Genomic DNA, 23,087 nt, shown 5'->3' with positions numbered 1-23,087 from the left:
AAAATGAGGCTTTGCCACGTTCAAGGAATTTGAGACTTTAACAACAACAGTTGCTCACATGGAAATATTAACAGTGAAGAACAGAACTAAAAGATCTACTTCTTACTATTACTCTTGGATGAAAGTACTGGAAATACTTGAAAATATCGAAGAAGATATATCATCTTATGTTTCTAACTCTATATAATATAGAATTTCAATGTTATTTGCATAGACACCAATGTAAATAGTTATATAATGGTTTGAAGTTAGTAATGTTTTAGAATTGTAAATATGTTATTTATCTTTATTTCATGTAATGTTTAAGACATCTTATTTGAAATAATAAAAAAAAATATTTAGTGAAAAAAAAAAAACTTGTTACCACTGGACCTCAAGAAACAGCTCATTAGCAACTCCTTAATCCTCTAAGCCAACTGTAGTTGACTTATTTTGGAAAATTATGTTGGAATGGAAGGGATACGGTTACTGCCATGGTTTGGGGGACTAATAATAAGGGGGGGGGGGTTGTATTTTTTTTATTTCTCCTTTGTTGACCAGGTTAGTCTGACTATCCTAGTATCCTCTTTTCAGGGGAGGCCCAAGTTGATATTGATACTACTAGGTGAAATTTTGGCCAGACATCAAGGAACATTCCCTGCTTGTTGTATGCACATGTCTGCCCTCCATTCATGGGGCATGGGTTCTAGGAGAAGCGGCACAATGGAGGAGAAGGAAAACATTTGGAGAAGGATGGATTTAGAAAAAAAAAAGTTTTTCGCTGGTTTATCTAGTGAGCATGTACCAAGTATAGTGTCAGAAAATATTATTTTTATGGAGGTCAACTCAGGTGGACTTGAGGATGCTCATTTGATATAGTTATAGAGAAAGATGAACCTGGTGAGGACTTAGACAGTTCATGGGCTGAGATGACTGAAAACACTTTTTGGGAAAATCAAAAGGAGTTTTCTAGTCATAATGAAGTGATGTTTAAAGCAAACATCTTATGCAGCAGCTGTGGGCAAAACACAAAAGACTCAGGTGCTGTAAATACTATTAAAAAGAAAAGACCAACTGTTAGAATGAAATCAAAAAAGGATTGTGAGTTGACCAATATTTTGTTTGGGACAATATCCTTCATTAATTTAGGAAAAGAAAACATTTTGTGATGTAAATTTTGAATCAAAAGTTCTGATGGTTAGACAATTGTGAAAGAAAAGAAAAAATAATATTTTTCTTGGAAAGAATATATTTTTTCTGGCTTAGGTGCTAGACTTAAAAAATTCAGAGCAGATGAACTAAAAATATAAATTATTTGGAAAAAATGTTGTGATAAAGTGGTTGATTGTAAGAAAACAAAAGATGCTAGAGATGTTTGGAATGGCATTTGGGAAGCTGATATAAAAACATTTTAAAAATGGTGGGGGGTGGGTCTGTGCAACATTTGTCAATGCTATTTTCATCACTGGAGCCAGGGGTACATTAAAGTATAGTGGTCAGTCTAAAACTTTTTTCCCCTGTGGGGGGGATTGACCATTTAATTAGCAATTGTAAAAACATTATATGTAATCAATGTGGACAAAAAGGACAGATGATGAGTAAATGTATTCAAGAGTGTAGATGTTGGGCCAGATTCCGAATGAGTTGATCTTAGTCTGCTGTCAGTGTAAGGGGTCACTTTCACTGAGGACAAGTTTTTTTGAACCAGGGCCTTTGTAAACGTACAGTTACAGGGCACTTTGGTTTGACTGTATAGAAAAAAAAACTTAATAATAAAGGATGCAATTCAGAGGACCAAATTACAAAAGAGTTGTTCTTAGTGCAAGGCTGCTTTGATTCTAAAAGACTTGTTCTCAGAGTGTCTATCTTGAGTGTAAGGCCTATCTATAAACAGGGTCCATATCCCAAAAGGCCTGCTCTCAGTGTAAGTGCTGACTTGCACTGACAGTAATTCTTGTGGAATTAGGCCCACTATATTTCAGAATATAATGAACAAATAGAAAGTAATAAGGAATGTGATATTTTAGAAGTAACACAAAGTGTTCAAGAAAATGTTGTAATTCAAGAAGAAAGTATTGAAAGAAGTTTAGGAGATATAAAGGTGAATGGAATGAAAGTTCTAATAGTTTAGAATTGGATTCTGGGGAGGATTAAAATAAAGATTACGAAAAAGGGAGAGGTACTAGTGGAGAGAGATTGAAAGTGAAAAAAGTAATCAAAAATACCTTCAAATGTAAAAAAAATGAGGAAGTTAAGAGTAATATAAGGTTGATATCTATGCATGTTAATAGTTTAGTTAACAGGGCAAGGAGACTAGCAGTAATAGACTGGTGTAAGACAAAAAACAGATTTACATACATTGTTTACAGGACACTAGGTTTATTTTGGACTCTGATAGGCTACGGTTAGAAAAAATATGGGACCCCAGGTGGTGTGGCATTTGGGTATTGAAAGATATTCAAGGGTTATATTTTTATTTAGAAAATGTGCTAAGGTTTTACATTTATGTGTTTTAATACCTGCCAGGATAACTATAGCTGATGTTGAGGGAGGATGTAACATTTATAGGCTGATTGTTCTAAGTGCATATACCAATTTTAACGAAAGGATAAAGTTATTTGAAGAAGTGTTGGTGTATGTAGCTGTCAACAAGTCTATTATTATGGGTGATTTCAATTGTAGCCCTAAAGAATGAAAAGGAAGGCAGAAAAAGATGTTAAAAAGGTTCAGGACATTTTGAAATGGGAAAATTTGAGTAGTTGGAAATACAAATAATGGACATAAAACATGTTATTTTGCAAACAGAAATTGATTATGCTGTATTATTTGAGGATTTAAAATAATTAATATGAGGTGCTATTATTAATGGTTTTGCAGATCACAAAAGGATATTTATAAAAATTGGAGAAAATGAAACAGTTATAAAAGACGGTAAAGGAATAAAAATATATACTAGAAAGGATATATTGGAATCTGTATTAAAGGAAAAAATAAATCAGCTTTTCTGGTATCATGGGTCTTTGCTTTTTCTGAAAAGATTTCAAGCTGCATAAACTAAAGCACTGCTAGTGATTCCTTACTAGTTTTTCCAGCCACCCCCTTCATTGATCTATTTCTTTAAACTGGTGATTTTAAACTGCCCACCCCTATCATAAAGTGAGCTTAATATGCTCCTTTGTTTTCACACTGCAGTTCATATCTTAAATTATTTATTTGCCTTTCCTTATGCTTAAATTAAAAAAGTGCATTTTGCCTCTATTGTCTAGTCTACTATTACTTACTTTGAATACATTATCTAGCTAGCTTTTGGATACGGTAGTGTATTTTTTACACTCTAGCAAACACTTGTTTATTGATTAAGACGTCAGTGGATTTTCCATCTAGTACACTGGGAGGTAGCCTGGTCTGTATAGGTTGGGGGAAACAGTTGAGATTTTTGCATCTAGTTTTATTGACTGAAGGGTTTGTTAATCAGCTTATCTTATTTTTGCTGCCTTTATAAATTCTGTACAATTGAGTGTTGAACTGTAGACGTTTGTTTCTTGCATGCTGTTTTTTATTGTACTCTCATTTTTTGCTTGTTCTTGTTGGGGATGTGGTCGGGGGGGCGGTATGGGGCTTATGCTTGGGGAAGGTTGTTGCATACTGTGGCTATAGATGTGTTTTCACAGATGTTCTTTATGCAGAATTTATCAGTCATTTGTTGTATTTCACTGTTTTTTTGTCTACACCTTTTAAAGATGTATCGTACTTAAGGCTTTTAATAAACACTTTGTAAACTCTTGGCTCATTTATACAAAGCAAAGACTTTTATTGAATAATTGCACTTGTATAAGCTGCTTAAAGTACATTGCTGTATCCATATCTTTAAGTTTGTTTGTGGTAGCATTTTGTATCTTTTAAGTTTGTTTGTGGTAGCATTTCCAGACACTCCTTGAATGTGTATTGCATTGGGAAGACTGGGATTAGTCATCTAGTAGCATTAGATGTTTACCTGGTCTATCTGAGCTGGAAAGCACACAAAAGGATTCTAAGTATCTTTTTGTACTTCTCTTATATACTGTGACTGTACTTCAGCAGTTTCAAAAAAAGAATGTATTGTCTGCTGCTCCTTTAAGTAAATTGCGCTGTATTACATTGTATCTGTTAGTTGAAGGGCTGTTGTATGTAGTTTGCGTGGTCTTGTTATGCTTGGGTTCCAAACCAGCTATTCTATATTAAGAAGGTGTTTTTCTGCATCCTTGTGCCAGAAGTGTGCTGATCTAACCTGTCTGATTTGGGGATTGCTGGTGAAAGGCTTCTTGTGTACTTTCCTGATTGGTAGTTAGTTTAAATCATGTCTCTCTTTGCTCGTATTTAAGTATTGTGCCCTTATAGAGATGCCAAAGCCCAGAAGGTCAGTTTTTCCCTAAACAGCTATCAGTGAAACCCTTTCAAGCTTTTCTGCTGCTCTAGGGGAAACTCAGTTGTGCACTGAGCAGCATTGCCTTATAGATCAACCTTAGTCTACACAGAGTATAGGTCCCTCTTGTAGTCTTGGTGCTACTAGCACAGTCTTGTTAAATTAACCCAGTTCCTTTTCTAATAAAACATACAGTAAGAACCTGCTATCATGGCCGGACAGTTTCCCATCATCTCTCTGGCCAGCCTGACACATATGGGCATCCTGAGGAAATGTAGCGTTGTCTCATGTATACTGACAACCACTTACTCCTGAAACAAACAAATAATTTGTGTGAGAGATGTAGTTACATTATGAAATTGGAGGCAAGACTCAGACATAAGGACAAATTGACTGCCAAACAGATTGTCAGCACGCACACACACTTCCCATACCAAATAAGGACATGACACATAAACCTACACATGTGGAGGTATGCAATACTAACTTACCAAAAGATCAGAGGCCTCCCAAATGGAAACCACTTACACACATAATGCAGAAAGCAACCACAGCACATAATAACACACATCAGTGTCTCAACAAATAAACCTTTAAGGCATAACACCACAAAACCTAATGTGCTGGTCATAGGTGACTCCATTGTGAGACATATGGATGCTCCCCTCCCCAAAGTGATGAGAACTGGGTTACGGTTAGCTGCCTGTCAGCTGCCAGGATCCATCAAGTCACTTAACCACAAGTACTGGTATGACTCCACCATAGTGCATTTGGGGGTGAATGAATTGAGTTATACCTCATTGGACTATATGAAGAGAGACATGACTGGGCTCTCAGATTATGCTTCACAGGCAAGTATAACCCTAGCCTTAAGCAGCATTCTTCCTTGTCAAAGAATGATGCCACAATACAAACAAAAAATAACTGACTTTTAAAAATTGACTTAGCTTCTGGTGTTAGTCCAAGGGAATCCAAAATCTGTCAGCCTGAGAAGACATGGTTGTCAAACCACTCTGGTTTGCCAGAGATGGTCTCCACCTGTCTCCTCTAGGCTATCAGATTCTGGCAAAGGCATTAGCCACCTTTATTGTGCCTTTTTAGGCAGTGTCAACATAACCAACCTCCCAAAATAACAAAATCCTCTCTAGATAAACTCATGGTACTGCTGCTTAATGCTAGGAGTCTACACAAGACACTGCACGCGGTGGAAGCACTCCTCACTTTGGAAGATGCTGATGTCTGTCCAGTCACTAACACATGGTTTAAAGGCATGGACAGCACCAGAACCATGCAGGGCTACAATGTCTTCCATATGTTTAGACCACAAACTGAGGTTTAAAGAACCAAAGGAGGAGGTGTATCCATCTTCATTAAGGATAAGTACACCTCAAGACTGGTCAAGCAGTATGACTGTCTTGAGCTACTCCATGTCCAATTAACTATAGACAAAGCTCCCTACCACATCATAGCTAGCTTTAGGTCTTTGATCATGAATCAAGAAAAGCATATCTGGATTACTGGAGTCACTTGCCATACAGCCCAAAACCTTAATCATGGGTGATTTTAATTATCCTACCATCAAATGAAAAATATGCACAACCACAAACATGCTGGCTCAGAGTTTCTTGGACTTTCTCAGTGCAAAGGCTCTGGAACAGCTAGTCAGCACACCCACAAGAGGTTCAAATGTCCTGGACATAGTATTCACTAACATGGGAGAACATTGCACCCCCCCCCGTGTTATGTCCTCCCTGGTAAGATCGTAACATAAATCAGTTTTGTTTGGTGTAGTTATAAGACTGGATTCCTCATCAAGTTCAAAAATGCTTAAGAATTTTTGTAAGGCAAATTACCTCCTACTAAGTAATGGTATAAAAAGTTTAAAAGCCTCCTTGAATGCAGATAACATGGACACCTATGCAGAGGTGTATACAAATGCTCTGCATAACCACTTAAGCATTTTATAGAATTGGCAGTGCCTGACCAGACTATATGACAATGGAAAGAAACTAATGTCCAAAAACAAGCGGGAACTAACTCAACAGAAGAAGAAATCTCTCTCTAGCTTAAAGAAAAAAATTAGAGATCTTGTCAAGTCCTTCAAAGCTAATTATGAAGCAAAATATCCTCCCCAGGTAAGGATAATCACAACCCATTCATCAACTATGTCCAAAATCTAAAATGGAAAACCCATCTTTGCACTCAGCTGGTTGTGGATGGCATCACCCGTACTCAGATGGAGGTAATAGCCAACCTGCTAGCTGACATATTTGGAGAAAACTTCACCACACTGTCCCTTCCAGTCATCCCCCAAAGTATACCTGCCACCATTCCTCAGCCTATTATCTTAAGACAGCATGTCATCTTGATGCTGTCCAAGGCCAAAATCATGAGATCAGTGGGACTGGACAACATCCCAGGTTGCCTTTTAAACAAAATCAACCAAGCTGAAACAGCAAGTAATGACCTCCAAAAATAGTGTATCAAAAATTTATTTATCCGCTTTCGTCCACAAGACTTCATCAGAATACAGAAAATAAAACAATGCCAGTCTTAAATAGTTAAAACATAATTAAAAAAACAACACACCCTAAATTGAATAATGACTGTTGCAATTTGTGCTTAAAGCACCAGTATAATTTTCACAACAAGTGAAGAGAAATACTGCCCTTATCCTTATTAATTTTCAATTTACGATGTTTCAAAAAACATTTAATGTTAATAAAATCATTGATCCCTGGGGGGCAATCAGATCGCAACCTGATCTGCCAACTAGTTTCTCTCTGCATCAAATAATTCTTGAAATCACCATCTCTTAGGTCCTTATGACAGACCTCAAGAACAGAAAACAGAAACATTTTGAAATTTGGACATTTTGTAGAATGTTTGTATAAGGCGTTGGTAGCATCACATTTTTTAATGCCGTATATATGTTCTCTCATCCTAACCTTCAGTTGTCTAGTTGTCATACCAACATAATAAGCAGTACATGATGAACATAGGGCAATATATACAACACCTTTGGTGCAGCAATCGACATAACCAGGAACTGTATAAGTTCTATCAAAAGTAGCCACTGTAACAAAGGGTCCTAGGGAAATGTATCTGCACATGTTGCAACAATTACAACAGTGCATACCCCTCTTCCTCGTAAGTGCTGTGTTTTCCTTGTTATCCTTAGTATCACCATGTTCTAAAATCTTTTTGATATTAAAATCATTTCTTTGCACAAAAAGGTAGCCTAAAAGTAAGATGTCAGAATTCCCCTCTAATAACCCTCAGGTAAGCCCAAAAGCTAAAAAAGATGTCATTCCCTCTAATAACCCTCCAATTCTTTTTAACAAATTCTTGAACATACCAAATGGTTGTTCTTCTCAAGAATCAAACTAATATTTAACAAAGGCGGATAGTGTGTATCACGTTTAGTCAAAATCTCACCAGCAGTTTGCTCCAGCATTACTTTATCATACCCCCTTTCTACAAATAATGATGTAATAAAGTGAAACTCAACCTTCAAATCACTAAACTTTGAAGTCATGCGACTAGCTCTGATATATTGCCCTCTTGGAATATTGTTAATTACGTGCCTAGGGTGCCCACTGTTAAAGTGGAGGTACCCATTGCTGAATGTCTTTTTTCTAAAAATTCGACTGTGAAATCTCTTGTCTTTTTTGTCCCACTCTAGACACACGTCTAGAAAATTAACTTGGAGCCCACTAGAGCCCCTTACAAATTGCAAGTAATGAGACAATGAATTGGCCTCAACAATAAAGGTGTCCACCTTGGTTGAATCCCCCTCAATAATTCTTGGCATTTTTTAGGTAGATTTTCTTCTTTTTCCTCTAATACATCATTTGATCCAGAGAAACACGTCATATTTACAATAGACGTTGTTTCTTTGTTCACTAGTATTCCTCACTTAGAAGGCATTGAAGCAGTGCGAAGCCTGTTAAGTTCAAAGGGAATTGATTTTCACAATGACTGTGTCTCTTTGGTTTGTTGATTTCTAGAAATTATTTTATTTAACATTTTTTTTCTATTTGATGGGGTCTATTACAGACAAAGAAGGGGAGTAGCCATGGGGTCACCTGCAGCACCTGCTTACGCTAATTTAGTTTTAACATGGTGGGAACATCAATTTATTCCCTTACTGACCACCAAATATAATATATTGTTTTTTGTGACGATTTAATTTTTATTATTGAGGGTTGAGGCCAATTCATTGTCTCATTACTTGCAATTTGTAAGGGCTCTAGTGTGTCTAGAGTGGGACAAAAGACAAGAGATTTCAGAATTTTTAGAAAAAGACATTCAGCAATGGGTACCTCCACTTTAACAGAAGGCACCGTAATTAACAATATTCCAAGCAATATATCAGAGCTAGTCGCATGACTTCAAAGTTTAGCGATTTGAAGGTTGAGTTTCACTTTATTACATCATTATTTGTAGAAAGGTTTGATTCTTGAGAACCTTTTTGTGGATTTTAATATCAAAAGATTTTAGAACATGGTGATACTAAGGATAACAAGAGGGTATGCACTGTTGTAATTAGAACTTATACAGTTCCTGGTTATGTCGATTGCTGCACCAAAGGTGTTGTATATATTGCCCTATGTTCATCATGTACTGCTTATTATGTTGGTATGACAACTAGACAACTGAAGGTTAGGATGAGAGAACATATATACATTAAAAAATGTGATGCTACTAACGCTTTATACAAACATTCTACAAAATGTCCAAATTTCAAAATGTTTCTGTTTTCTGTTCTTGAGGTCTGTCATAAATTGAAAATTAATATGATAAGGGCAGTATTTATTCTGATGAAGTCTCCTGCACTTTTTTGGTTCCTTGCCTTTTAAACAACTTAAAACATGACCTAGCAGACCCACTTGGATTTCTGTTTAACCACAGCCTGAGAACTGACTATGTTCTGGCAGAATGGGTGACAGCAACAGTAATCCCACTGCACAAAGGGGGACCATCAACTGACCCTGGGAATTAAAGGCCGATAAGTTTGACTAGCATCATCTGCAAGGCCATGGAAAGAATCATCATGGACCTTATTAACAAGGACACAGCTAATTTCCAACCTCTGGACCCAACCCAATTCAGATTCATTAAAGGTTGATCATGCCTGTTAAACATGGTTGACGTCTTTGACAAAGTGACCAAGGCCCTGGACGAGAGGAAGACAGTGTATACTGCCTATCTTGACCTACCCAAGACATTTGACACAATCCTCCACACAGGAATTATAAAGAAGCTCTCCCATTTGGGAATTAACCCCTACATTACTAGATGGGTAGCCAACTGGCTCACAAACAGGTCACATACTGTCAAAGTGGGTGACTTCACCTCTGGTGAAAGACCAGTCACCAGTTGTATATCACAAGTTTTTGTGCTGGGCCTCTTACTGTTTGGAATTTATTTCGCAGTAGTCCAGGCAAACTCAGATGGCCTGTAGCTGACCAAGTTTGCTGACAATTGCAAATTTGCTAGAACTACTATTGCCCATACCCATTTTATCTCTACCCTCCTCTATGCCTCACCCATCTATACCAATCTATCAAAAACAACTTCAACAAACTGGCAACCTCCTACAATAACATTGCAAGATTTGCTACTGGTTCCTCATTTAGAACCCACCATTGTTGAAACCTAAAGCAACTAGGATGGCTGAAACTGCATAATCAGCTTCTATTTCACTAACTTATTATTGCCCACAAGATCCTTTATCATCCCAGTAATACTCCGATACTCACTAGCCTTCTCACCCCCATAACAATCTTACAACCCTTCGCTCAGCAAATCAAGTACTAGTAACCACACTTAAATCCAAAAACAAGGCTGGGGCTTCACTATTCTCCAACACCGTGGGTAAAACCTGGAATCTGCTTCCCAGTGAACTCTCATCCCTTTCTTCTATACTACTTTTCAAAAAGCAACTTAAGGAACACCTCAAAATCCACTGGCTATGCCCATGTAGTTACCCAGACTAATAATCCCCTCTGGCTATGTCCTCAAAACCCACTGGCTATGCCCATGTAGTTACCCAGACTAATAATCCCCTCCAGCTATGTCTACTGTCTACTTATCTCACTATTGTTATTTTATGTCAAACTCTTTCTTCAACCTTAGAGAGTAGGACCTGTTAGGCTAATTAAAGTCTGTAAAAATGTACTCTTTCACAGGAACCACTACATACTACGTACTTCTATAGTAAACTTCTTGACTGTATGAACATGTTTCCACCTAATATATACCAATAGTTGCTTTTCTGACTCTTTCTTTTAAAAATATGTTATGTTATAATTATGCTATGCTGCTATATAACAATTGTATTCTAGTCTGTATACTTGCACTGTACCTGAAGTTGCTAATATTATTCTTTTTCCTTGGAGCTTATCTCCCCGGGCCTCTACTGAAAATGGGACATGTATCCAGTTGGACTAGTGCGGTCAACAAATGTAAAATAAAATAAAATAAATAAATAAATAAAATAAATATCTGGTCTAGATGGTTTAGGATATTGAATTTATAAAAAAAGATAATATAAAGTTATTTAGGGTTTTAATTGAAGTTTTTAGTGAATTGCTAAGTAAGGAGAAATATATAAAGAAATATATCTGGGAGTCTTTAAATATATAGAAAAACAGAAATAAAAATGAAATAACTAATTGGAGACCTATTACTTTGATCAATTCTGACTGCACTTTTATGAAGATAAGTCAGAGGAGATTTGAAATCATGATTCATGAAGTTATAATGGAAGGCATTTATGGAAGTAAAGGCAAGGGTAGTTAATAATTATTGATTGTTATGAGAGAGCTGGTTAATAATATTTTAAGGAAGAATAGGTTCATATGTTCATAGGAGGTTACTAGGCTAATGGCCTTAGGGTCTTTACAAGCCTGGCCATGTAAAATCTGTGTACCCTAACTGACCATAGTTAGATGGTCATTGTTAGCAGAGTGATTCTATGATCAGCACCAACTAACCCTGTCCGTGAGGGACATAGGTGAATTTATGGTCACCCATCTGATTTTCAAGGTTGTGCTTAAACAGGATCATTTCACATGAAGTGAGAGCTTATTCCAGAGGAATGGAAATCTCTAGAAGCTATATCTGTCTCTCCAATGTGTTTTGTTAATGTCACAGGCTAAAATGAGATCACTGGAACCATTCACTCTTGTCCCATTTGATTTGTGGATGTGCCGAATTTCATAAGGCAGAGTCAGACACTGGTCACCTCTCAGCAGCCTGTAAGATACAGAGTACAGTGAAAGGGCTTTCAGTCTTTTCATGTAAGTCATGTTTTGGAGGACCAGGATTCTTTTGGTTAGCAAGCGTTGCTGCAGGTGTCTAGTGAGATACATACAGAATGGAGCATTGTACTCAATTAGTAGTCTGATAAGGGTCAAGTACAGTGGAGTTATAACTTCTGTAGTCTTGGATACAATGCCCTTATTTATGAGATGTGTAATGTAAAAGGCTTTCCTTACCACTGTGGACACCTGGTTTTTGAAATTTATATTAATATTAACCTGTGTTCCCAAGTCTCACACCACTGAGTTTGAGCTTAGATGGGTGCTATCTATGTCATAACTAGCAGGGGCTACTTCTTTGCCAAAGGAGATAATGAGGCATTTTTTGCCTTTAGTTTTAGTCTGTAACTTTGGCACTAATCATTTGTCTGCATCAGTCCCTTCTGTAATATGTTTATATAGTTGGGGGACTCAATGGTTGTGCCCAGTTTGCACAGGCCATCTACTTTCACCTGGACCTCAGAGAACTACATTTCAAACTGCAGAGGGCCCAGCACAGATACTTGTGATACCCCTCTGGTAACTGGTCTACTGGTGGAGGTGGATTCCCCAACTTTGACAGTGTGCATTCTGTCGGTGAGGCAGTGGGCTACCCATCTATTGATGTATGGGTTAATCCCCAGCTGAGAGAGTTTATCAATGATATCGGAGTGGGGTTTTGTGTCAATAGCCTTAGCTAAATCAAGATAGGTGGTATGTACTGCTTTGCCCTCATCCAGGGCTTTGGTGACATTCACAAAGAAGTCCACCAGGTTTAATAAGCAAGATCTACCTTGATGAACCCAAATTGGGTTGGGTCAAGACTTTGAAGGTCACCTGTGTCCTTGTTGATAAGATCCAGGATGATTCTTTCCATGGCCTTGCAGATAAGGCTGGTTAGGCTTATGTATTTATAGTTTCCTGGATCAGGTGATGGATCCCCTTTATGTAAGATTACTGCTGCTGTTCTCCACTCTGCCGGAACAAAGCCAGTGCTCATGCTATGGTTAAAGACACTGCCTGCTGCTGTTCTCCACTCTCCCAGAACAAAGCCAGTGCTCATGCTATGGTTAAAGACAGTGCCAAGTGGTTCCACTAGGTTTTGTTTTAGATTGTTTAGTAAGCAAACTGGGATGATATCTGGTCCCATACAGGCCAAGTTTTTGCTTTGGAGAGCACTTGTATGACCTGTTCTTTAGAGATACTCGATAGAGGACTGGTGTCAGGAATGGTTTGGCTTATGATTGTTGGGGATAGGGGGTGAAGTTATTGCCAAACCTGTCAGCTAGTAGGTTGGAAATGTTCTCAGGTTCAGTATGAGTGGTATCATTCACTATAAGTTTAGCACACAGCTGGGCATCCCCTTTTATGTTTCACACATAACTAAATAATGCTTTATCATTGCCTTTAGCTAGGGATGCTAATTTAGTCTCATAACTAGCCTTAGAGGACTTTACAAGACATCTGATTTGCTTGTTCAAGCTGTGGAGGGTATTCTTCCTCTGTTGAGTAAGTTCCCTCTTGTTCTTATATATCGGTTTCTTTCTTTTGTCATATAACTTATTTATACTTACAGTCCATTAGTGTGGCTTGTTTTTTGGGAGGACCTGTTTTAGTCCTTTCAGGTACAGCTGACACAATACATTTGTTTAAGTGGCTATATAGGGCATTTGTGTACTCTTCCACATAGGAGTCATTGTTGGTGTGTTAGCAGGTGCTCTAAAACTTTTTATACCATCACTTAGTAGGCTATAGTTTGCTTTGGAGAAATGTTTCAGTTTTTTTCCACCTGTGGGGGTGTCAGGTCTGATCTTTACTTCAAACAAGACTGATTTATTGTCTGACCATACCAGGCAGGGCAACACACAAGAGGTAGTGCAGTGACCCCCCCCCCCATGTTGGTGAGCACTAGGTGTAGGACATTTGAGCCCCTTGTGAGGATGCAAACAAATGTTCCATGGAATTTGAATTAACAAAATCCAGAAACCTCAGAGCAATTGTGTTTATGCTCATGTAAGATAACCAATCGATGGAAGGATAGTTGAAATCACCCATGACCAAGGAGTTTGGCTGTATACTGAGTGACTCTAGCATGTCCAGGTAGCTGGTGTGCTTCTTCTAGTTCATAGTGGGGGACCTATAGCTAATGATGATGTGGTAGGTTATTTTGCCTATAGTTATTTGGACCTGGAGTAGCTCAAGAGAGTAGTATTGTTTTCCCAGTTTCAAAGTGTATTTGGATTTAATAAAGATGGATACACCTTCACCTTTGGTTCTTTCATGCTTGTTTTGATGTCTGAATGTGTGAAAGACATTATAGCCTTGTATGGCAGAGCTGCTCTCTGCAGCCTTGAAACATGCCTCATTGACTGCACAGACATCAGCATCTTCCAAAGTGAGGAGTGTTTCCAAGGAGTGTAGTTTACTGTTTAGGCTCCTAGCATTAAGTAGCATAATCCTGAGTTTGTCTCTAGTGGATTTCTTTATGTCGGAAGTTTTGTTTTTTTGACAGTGCACACTTTGGGGGAGCCAAACGTCTTTGCCAGTAGCTGAAAGCCTTGAGGAGACAGGTGAAGGCCATCTCTGACAAAGCAGCGTGGTCTGTTGACCTTGTCTTCCCAGTCTGGCAGATACTGGATCACCCTGGAGTGACACCAGAAGCAAAGCCAATTATTGAAATCAATCATTTTTTGCCTGAGTAGCATCCTGTCATCACCCAGAATGATACCACAGTACAAGGACAAAATGATTGACTTCAAAAATTGGCTAAGGTTCTGGTGTCATTCTAAGAGGATCCAGTATCTGTCTGCCTGGAATGCCAGGAATGCCACGATCGACAGACCATGATGCTTTGCCAGAGATGGCCTGCACCTGTTACCCTTGGAATTCTGGATACTGGCTAAGGCTCATGCCACCCCTATAGTGCCTTTTTAGGCAAGGTTCAAATGACAAATTCACCACCTTAACAGGTACAAGAAAGCAAAATCTGAGGGTAATGCTACTCAATGCTAGAAGTCTAAACCTCAAAATGCATTCACTAGAGGCACTCCTTAAAATGGAGAACATCGACATCTGTGCAGTGACAGAGACCTGGTTCAAGGCTCCAGAGAGCACTCCTGCATTTCCAGGCTATAATTCATACCACACCTTTCGGCCACCTAACCTCGATTGAAACACTAAAGGTGGAGGCGTGTCCATATTCATTAAGGATATCCACACCTCCAGGCTAGTTGCTCAGCATAATGCAACCGAGATTATCCAAGTGCAACTAACTCTGGGCAAGACCGCAATCTAAATTGCAACTTGCTACAGATTCCCCAACATGCCCCAGGATTCCCACTCCTCACTTCTTGATACACTGGAAAATATTTTGGTACAACCTAGCACCCTAATAATGGGTGATTTCAACTATCCTACCATTAACTGGGAAAACTACTCGTGTACCAATGCTTTTGCTCAATGTTTTCTGGAATTTATAAATTCCAGTGCTTTGGATCAATTTATCCACACCCCCACCAGGGGCAGCAATATCCTAGACCTGGTTATTACCAACATGGGTGACTGGTATTCCACACCAGAGATCAATTTCTCGTTGGTCAGATCTGACCACAATCTAATCACCCTAGACATCCACATCCCGCCCCCACCCCAATAGGGAAACCACTGTAAAAATTTTCTCCAAAGCCAACTTCACACTTCTTAAGACAAAAGTGGCAAACTTCACGACACCCATGCAAATGGGCAATAGAGGTACAACTGCTGAATCCTACACAAATGCACTTTATAAGCACTTACACGAGTCCATGGGTTGTGCTATCCCTAACAGAACCAAGATGCTATCCTCCAAAAAAAGGAAGCCAATCTGGTGGTCCCCTGCCATAAACAAACTCTACAGCAGAAGAAAGAAACTGTTGCAAAAAATAATAAAATCCCATGATTGGAGGAACTCCCTGGTCAGCCTCAGTAAGAAGCTGAGATCCCTCATAAAATCCTCCAAAGCTAGTTAAGAAAACAAAATCACTACTGATTCTAAAGACAACCACAAAGCATTCTATAGCTATGTCAAGAATCTCAATGGCAGTACTCAGATCAGCTCTGAGTTACAGCACAATGGCACTAAATATACAGAACCAACTGATATTGCCAACATCATGGCAGATAGGTTCAGTGCTAACTTTACCCCCCTCTCACCCCCTAAAGGGCCCATCTCTATACCAGAAGAATGCAAAGTTTCTGTAATCACGGCTGCACAGGTAAAAACCACACTCTCCAAAGCCAAGAACACAGCCTCCACGGGACCTAACAACATCCCAGGCTACATTCTACACAAACTGCAGAATGAACTGCCACCTCACCTAAGCACCATGTTCAATCATAGCCTCACCTCAGGCTTTGTGCCGACTGATTGGCGCACAGTAATGGTTATCCCACCCCAGAAAGGGGGAGCCACCATGGACATCAGGAAATACCACCCCATTAGCCTAACAAGCCTTTTCTGCAAGGCCATGGAACGTATCATCATGGATCTTATACACAAAGACATTGGTAATCTCCAAACTCTGGACCTCACCCAGTTCAGGGTTGTAAAAGGCAGATCATGTCTCCTAAACCTGATAGACTTCTTTGAAGCAGTCATCAAAGCCGCAGACAAGGGTAAGGTGGTTCACACACCCTATCTAGATCTCGCCAAGGCTTTTAACACCATCCCCCTCTGGAATTATAGATAAACTCACTAAACTAGGTATAAATCCCTATATCACAAGATGGGTTGCCAACTGGCTCACTGAGCGAACCCACAGTGTGAAAGTAGCAGACTCCAAATCTGACTTCAGACCAGTGACAAGTGGAGTACCACAGGGTTCAGTCCTGGGTCCTCTCCTGTTTGGTATCTACTTTTCTGAAGGACAGGCTAACACAGAAGGTCTTTGGCTAATGAAGTTCGCAGATGACTGCAAACTAGGAGCCATAATCAAAACTTCTAACAATGTGGACATCCTACAAAAGGGCCTCACGGAGACAGATGCCTGGTGTCAAAGCCATGGCCTCAAGCTCAATGTCAAAAAGTGTATTGTTATCCCCTTTGGTAAAAACTCTGTACCCATGAGCTGCCACATAGGTGGTAGTCTACTTAACACCAAAAGTGTGATAAGAGACCTTGGGACACAGGTGGACAGTAGTCTCTCCTTTGATAATCACATCCCCACAGTAGTCAGAAAATCCTTCTGTGTGGCACACCTCATCACAAAAGGTTTCTCATCCAAGAAAAAATAGGTCATTGTTCCCCTCTACTCATCAATCATTAGACCCATTATAGAGTATAACACCCCTTTTAGTATGTACCTCACAAGACATCTACAACAATTGGAAAGGCTGCAGAAATACCTCACAAAGAGGATTACTGGCCTCAAACAGATGCCCTACGCAGACCGTCTAAAAAAACTCCAGCTTTACTCCGTCACATATCGCCTACTCAGAGGTAATCTCTGCCTAACATACAAAGCTATGTCAAACACAGAGCTGTTGGACATGCTCCACTTAAAGAAATCCCAATCCCTTTGAGCTACATGCTCTAGGGATCTAAACCTTGTAACTACAATAAACAGAACATGCTGGAGGGACAGATTCCTGTTCCAGAGACTTCCCATACTCTGGAACAAACTACCTAGCTATATCAAACAAAGCTCCTCATTAGCACTCTTCAAGAAAAATCTTGATGTTTGGATGAGAAATAGGAAATTCACCCTGGGGATCACTTCTGTGGCTCTGCTCGACAGGAGCACAGGAAAATAATTTTCTTGGGTGGCGAAAGCCAGGGTACCTTTTGGCTAGGCATATATAGGCCCTAGGGCCAATAGCCTACCTATGAACCTATTGTAGAAACCAGTAACAGTAATGGATTACAGGACTCTGTGTGGAGTATGTACAATGTAGGATGCTGTGGTTGCCAATGAGACAGGGCCTGAAACTGTGTAGTTGCCAGGTTCTGTGCATGGATCTGCATGCAGATGAGCTGGGATTACTGAATAGCACAAATGGGTATCTGTATCCGTAGATCCCATCCGTGTTGGAGCAGAACCATGTTGGTGTCCACAGAAGAGGTAAATGACATCAAAAGGGGCATGTGCCCGTAAACATTCAAACTCATTGGAGCTCACCAGTGCCTGTTTGCACAGCAACCACTCTGTTCATCAAGGGAGTGTGTCTGGAGACTGCAAAGCTTTGTTTACCTTACGGGTGCATGTTTCAGTAGGTTTGAGCATTTTTGCACAGTGCTCAGCCATGCTGAGCATGAACTTCCATGGGGGCATGTCTGCTCACTGCTAATCTTTGTTTATACATGCAGCATGGGATTGCATGATGCGCCATAGTGCTCAGCAAGGAAGGCTGTCAAAAAAAAAATTGGCTGAGAAAGCCAATGATATATTAATTACTGATGAGTCCTGTTTCACTACAACTAGGGCTATTAAACCTCTTAATGATGTACATGGCATGTGGAATGCATCATAGCTAGGCAATCACATAGGATACACCTAAAGCAGAGTACTATAAAGTATGCATACACTCTGCAATCTGATTTTCCCCCATACTATGCACCATTGGAGTACAGACTTGGGAATTTTAACCAACAGAATTCTAGGGGCTGCTGCAGGTCTGCTACATATGTATGTGCTAGATGTTGAGGTCAGTGCAGCTGCTGCTGATTCTGACCATAGGCCTAGACTGAGAAGGAGAAGAGTGTTCAGGCCCAGGGTAACCTACCAGGAGCTACATGAGCTTGAGATTGTAGAGCACTACATGGTGGACAGGGACATACCAAAACAACTCAGTGAACTCAGCTGCCCTCAACTCAGACCCAGAGCCAACAGAAGGGAACCCATCACAGTGGAAACAAAGGTATGTGTAGCCCTTAGGATGTTAACTACAGGTACTTTACAAAGACCAACTGGAGACATGATTGAAGTCTTACAGGAATCTGCTTCCAAGGTATCCCAACAGTTCCTGGATGCCATGCTACCACATGCCAGTGAGCACATTTATTTTCCCCACACCCGTGAGGATAGGGCCAGCAGTATGTGACTCTTCTACCATGTAGCACACTGCCCTGCAGTACTGGGTGCCCTAGACTGCACTCATGTACACATCAAGGCACCACCTGGTGAATAGGGTAGAATCCATGTCAACCACAAGGGGTACCACTCCATCAACTGCCAGGTCATGTGCAATGCCCAGGACATTATCATGAATGTGTGTGCTGCCAGCCCTGGCAGTTATCACAACTCCCATATCTGGCACACATCACAGCTGCACTAGATGTTTGCTAGGAGAAACATCCCACATGGCCATTTACTTGGGGGTGCTGGCTATGCACTGGAACCATGAATGATGATAACCATCAGAAATGCACACACCCCCACCGAAGAATGCCATAATGAGGCACACGCGCAAACCATGAACATCATAGAGCATGTGTTTGGGCTGTTGAAGTCACGGTTCTGGTGCCTCGATATATCTGGTGGAGCCTTGCAGTACTCCACATGTGCACAGATGTTCACAGTATGTGCCACGCTACACAATATGATCATGTGGAAACATCTGCAACAGGATCAGCAAAGGGAAGGGATGCACAGACCCTCCCCAGTGCCTTGGTCACCACAGCAGCACCCACAGGGGGAATCAGAGGAGGAACCCCCTGAGGCTGTCCCTGTAGGCAGATATGCCCTGGCCTTGGCCAAGAGACAATGCATTGCACATGCACTGACAACCTATGGCTCTAGGGACTAACACCTTGCTCTGACTAGCATATGTATTAGTAAAAATGATGCTAGCCAGCATACACAACCTGTACCTCTCCATGTATTGGCTGTGGACTGCATATATCAGACAGAGTAAGCCCCAAACTACAGGTCTGTCAACTGTTGCATTCACATGGTAAGTCACTGTTCTGTACACCACTTGTAAGGGGTACTACAATATGGTAGCATATGTATGGACCTGCCACATGTATGCAAGGGAATATAGTGGGCTATATATAGTGTGCTACTGGGCTACTTGCAGAGATCTATAATGGGCTACTGGGCTACTTGCACAGATCTAACAGCCACTTAGGACAACAGGTACTCTGTTCACTAGTATGTGCCCCATAATAGCCACTAGGCCACATGACTGGAAACTCCACAACAGTATTCCAGGGAGATGCCAAACAGTGGGGTGATAGGACAATCACATGGCTGTCTATGCCAGCAGAGCATAGGCTGGTCATCCTCCACCCCAAACACATCAGTGTTCTCATACAACTGCTGTAACAGTAAGTCTGCTATGATATATCAGCAGACCAGACAATTCTTCTATCTTGTTGACAATGTGAGGAAGAAAACCTCTCTGTCTAGCAGCTTTTGTGACTCACTGGGCCAGGGACAGTAGCATGTGTGATGGTGCTGATGGTTTGAATATGGCAGCATCCAACATCTTTTTCATGTGAGGTACTCATATGGTGGTAGTCCCACAGACTGTCATAGCCCATCTGGACAAAGTCAGAGTAAATGGGGGCACAAAGGACCATACCTACAGACAGACATTATACACGCTCTACGTGACTTAGCAGCTGGCTAGTTTAACAACAGGCTGCAACAGGTCAGATTAGCTTCAGGATGTAAAGGGCATTAATTAAATGTATCAGTAGGTAAAACAAGTCAGTGACCACGGTACAGTATAGCACCGTGAAACCACAAATCTATGAGGAACACAGCAGACATATGGAGCAAAATGATGGACAGTCTGCAAAAACATGTACAGGGAGAGGTATGCAGGCTGTCTCCCTGTGTGTGATGTTTAACCATGTGAACCCTAGTCACATCATACCTCTCAACTTCTTAATGCAGAAAATCTGGCCAATTAAAGTGAATAAAAGTGGGAGTAAAGCCCACAAATTGGGACAGGTTTTAAATATTTGCTCCTACAAACATATAATTTCTATTGAATAACAGGTCCTGCATTAACATGGCACTCCTGATGTGTATGGAGTCTGAAACTGGAATGTCTGTCATTAGTTATTTATGTTAATCTTAACTGATTTGCCGGTAATTTGCCAGACAACAGCAGTGTTATGTGAAACAGGCCAAAAATATGAGGCAAATGTCTGGACAGTCTGTGAATCTCAGTACACTTCTGAAGTCAGAGTCACATATTAAGGTCAGCAAACAGCCAGGGAATGCCTTGGACAATATCAGGAAACTGCAGTACTGTGGTAATAGGTGCAGCACAAAATGGCCTGCAGCACAGAAAAGCCCTGGACTGGAGTACAGGTAGCTGTGGCTGGGAGTCACCTTCTAAGTACTGACAATCACACTAGGCATGCTCCTACACTTAGGTAACTTGAGCCCAAGTCTGTTGCCTCTACCGCCCAAAGACTTGCTATGTAGAAATATTTGTGTGCATACATAAAGCTATGTATACATATATGTTTCTCCCTATCCCCCTCACACTTGATTAGTGTCCATATCAGTATGTGGCACACACACACACACATATATATATATATATATATATATATATATATATATATATATATATATATATATATATATATATGATGTGTACAATGATACATAGACTCTCTGCATACTTCTACAGAACACATTTACATTACTGACACACACAACTACATTTAAGGAGACAACCCTGTTATACACATTGATATAGATATGGGAGGGGATGTATGGATGTTCCCACATACCCCTGAATGCTGGAGTTATCTGCACATACACATCACAACAGCTGTCCAATGACACCAGACCATGGCTACAACAGTACATAATCCACTAATCAACAGACACCTGTGCCTGTGGGCTGTCACCCTCCAGACAGACACAGGTACGCAGGTGATCTAATGTACAACGGGTGCAATGCATGCCTTGAAAACGCCATATTGTCCCTGGCCACATGTCTGCCTATCAAACTGCAAACAGCTACATATGGCCAGACTGATAAGTGTACACACATAGCAGGGATATTACTAGGTATCCCACCCCTAGGACACTAGATAGAATAACAGTACCAAACAGTATCACTCTGCAGGCCACACATACTGTCTAATACAAGGCCACTTTGTGTACTCCACAAGGACTGTGCCTGCATCAACATATACAGCAAACATAACCTGTGGCATGCGTGATAGGTACTGTGAGCTGTAGTGTGCAATACTAGATATGTAGGAGTTCTAATCTCACATCCTCCAACTCTGTGTGCATGTGTGTATCAATATATCCTGTCACAGCGCTATGGACATGTCCATATGGGTTGTCTCTGTGCAATGGTAAGCATTTTATGGCCCTGTGACTGGGTGCTGGCCTCTAAATTCTCTCCTCTACAAGGCCAGCTGATGCCATCCACCTTATGAGCACTGGCTGACGGTTTGCTATTCAATAAACAGCATGATGCATGTGATAAGTACTGCAAGCTGTAGTGTGTAATACTAGATAGGTAGGGGTTCTAGTGTCACAGCATCTAACCTGTGTGTGTGTAAATATATCCCCATACAGCACTTCAGACAAGCCTGTATGGGCTATCTCTGTGCAATGTTTATGCATTTTATGTCCACTGACTAGACACTGTCCATGTGGCTTACCCCTCTGTATTGGTTATGCATTTTATGGCCCTGTGAGTAGCTGCTGGCCCTAAATTGTCCTCCTCTACATAAGCATAATTGATGTCCGCCACCATTTATAGTTGTATGTATAGAATACCCAGGTGACATGTATCAAGGGTAGTAGAGTGTGTCACAGGGTATGAAAGCATGATGACACTGACTGTCCCCATTTTCCCTGACACACTGTTCTACACATATACACCTAGGGGTCCATGCACATATACTGGCATATGTTGCTCACGTCATATCTCTGCTGTGCTGCCTTGTCATTCTCTGCACTGTATTGCCACCATGTTTCCATAGTTGAACTGCTCAGATTCCTGGGACAAAAACATACACAGGCCCATGACACACCTGTCATTCTGTAACATTACCACCAGTGTACCATCAGATAACAAAGATGCAAGTTTGATGTGTATTCCTGACACATGCAAGCATACAGTACCTGTCATGGCCCACAACAACTGCCATGGCATAACACTACCGCACTACACAAACACATGGAAAGTTATATTGTCACCCTGTGCATCAGTCACATATATGCAGGTCCCCACATTGATGGCATGGATGGCAGGGATGTGGCACAGGTATCATCACATGCGCAGGGTGTGCTGTGGGGGTTCCAGAGGTCTAGGCTATGCCAAACAGTTGACAGCATGAGCGTGAGTCAAGAAGGGCTGCTGGTTACATGGCAAAATAACAACAAATCCCACGGTCATATGGAATGGTGCAAGGACCAAAAACCCTCAAGGTA

The sequence above is a fragment of the Protopterus annectens genome, chromosome 6.part0, assembly GCF_019279795.1.
Source record: "Protopterus annectens isolate FY-2018-M chromosome 6.part0, PAN1.0, whole genome shotgun sequence".
Classification (NCBI taxonomy): domain Eukaryota; kingdom Metazoa; phylum Chordata; order Ceratodontiformes; family Protopteridae; genus Protopterus; species Protopterus annectens.
The sequence above is the reverse complement of the archived record's forward strand: the minus strand, read 5'-3'. Positions refer to the sequence as shown.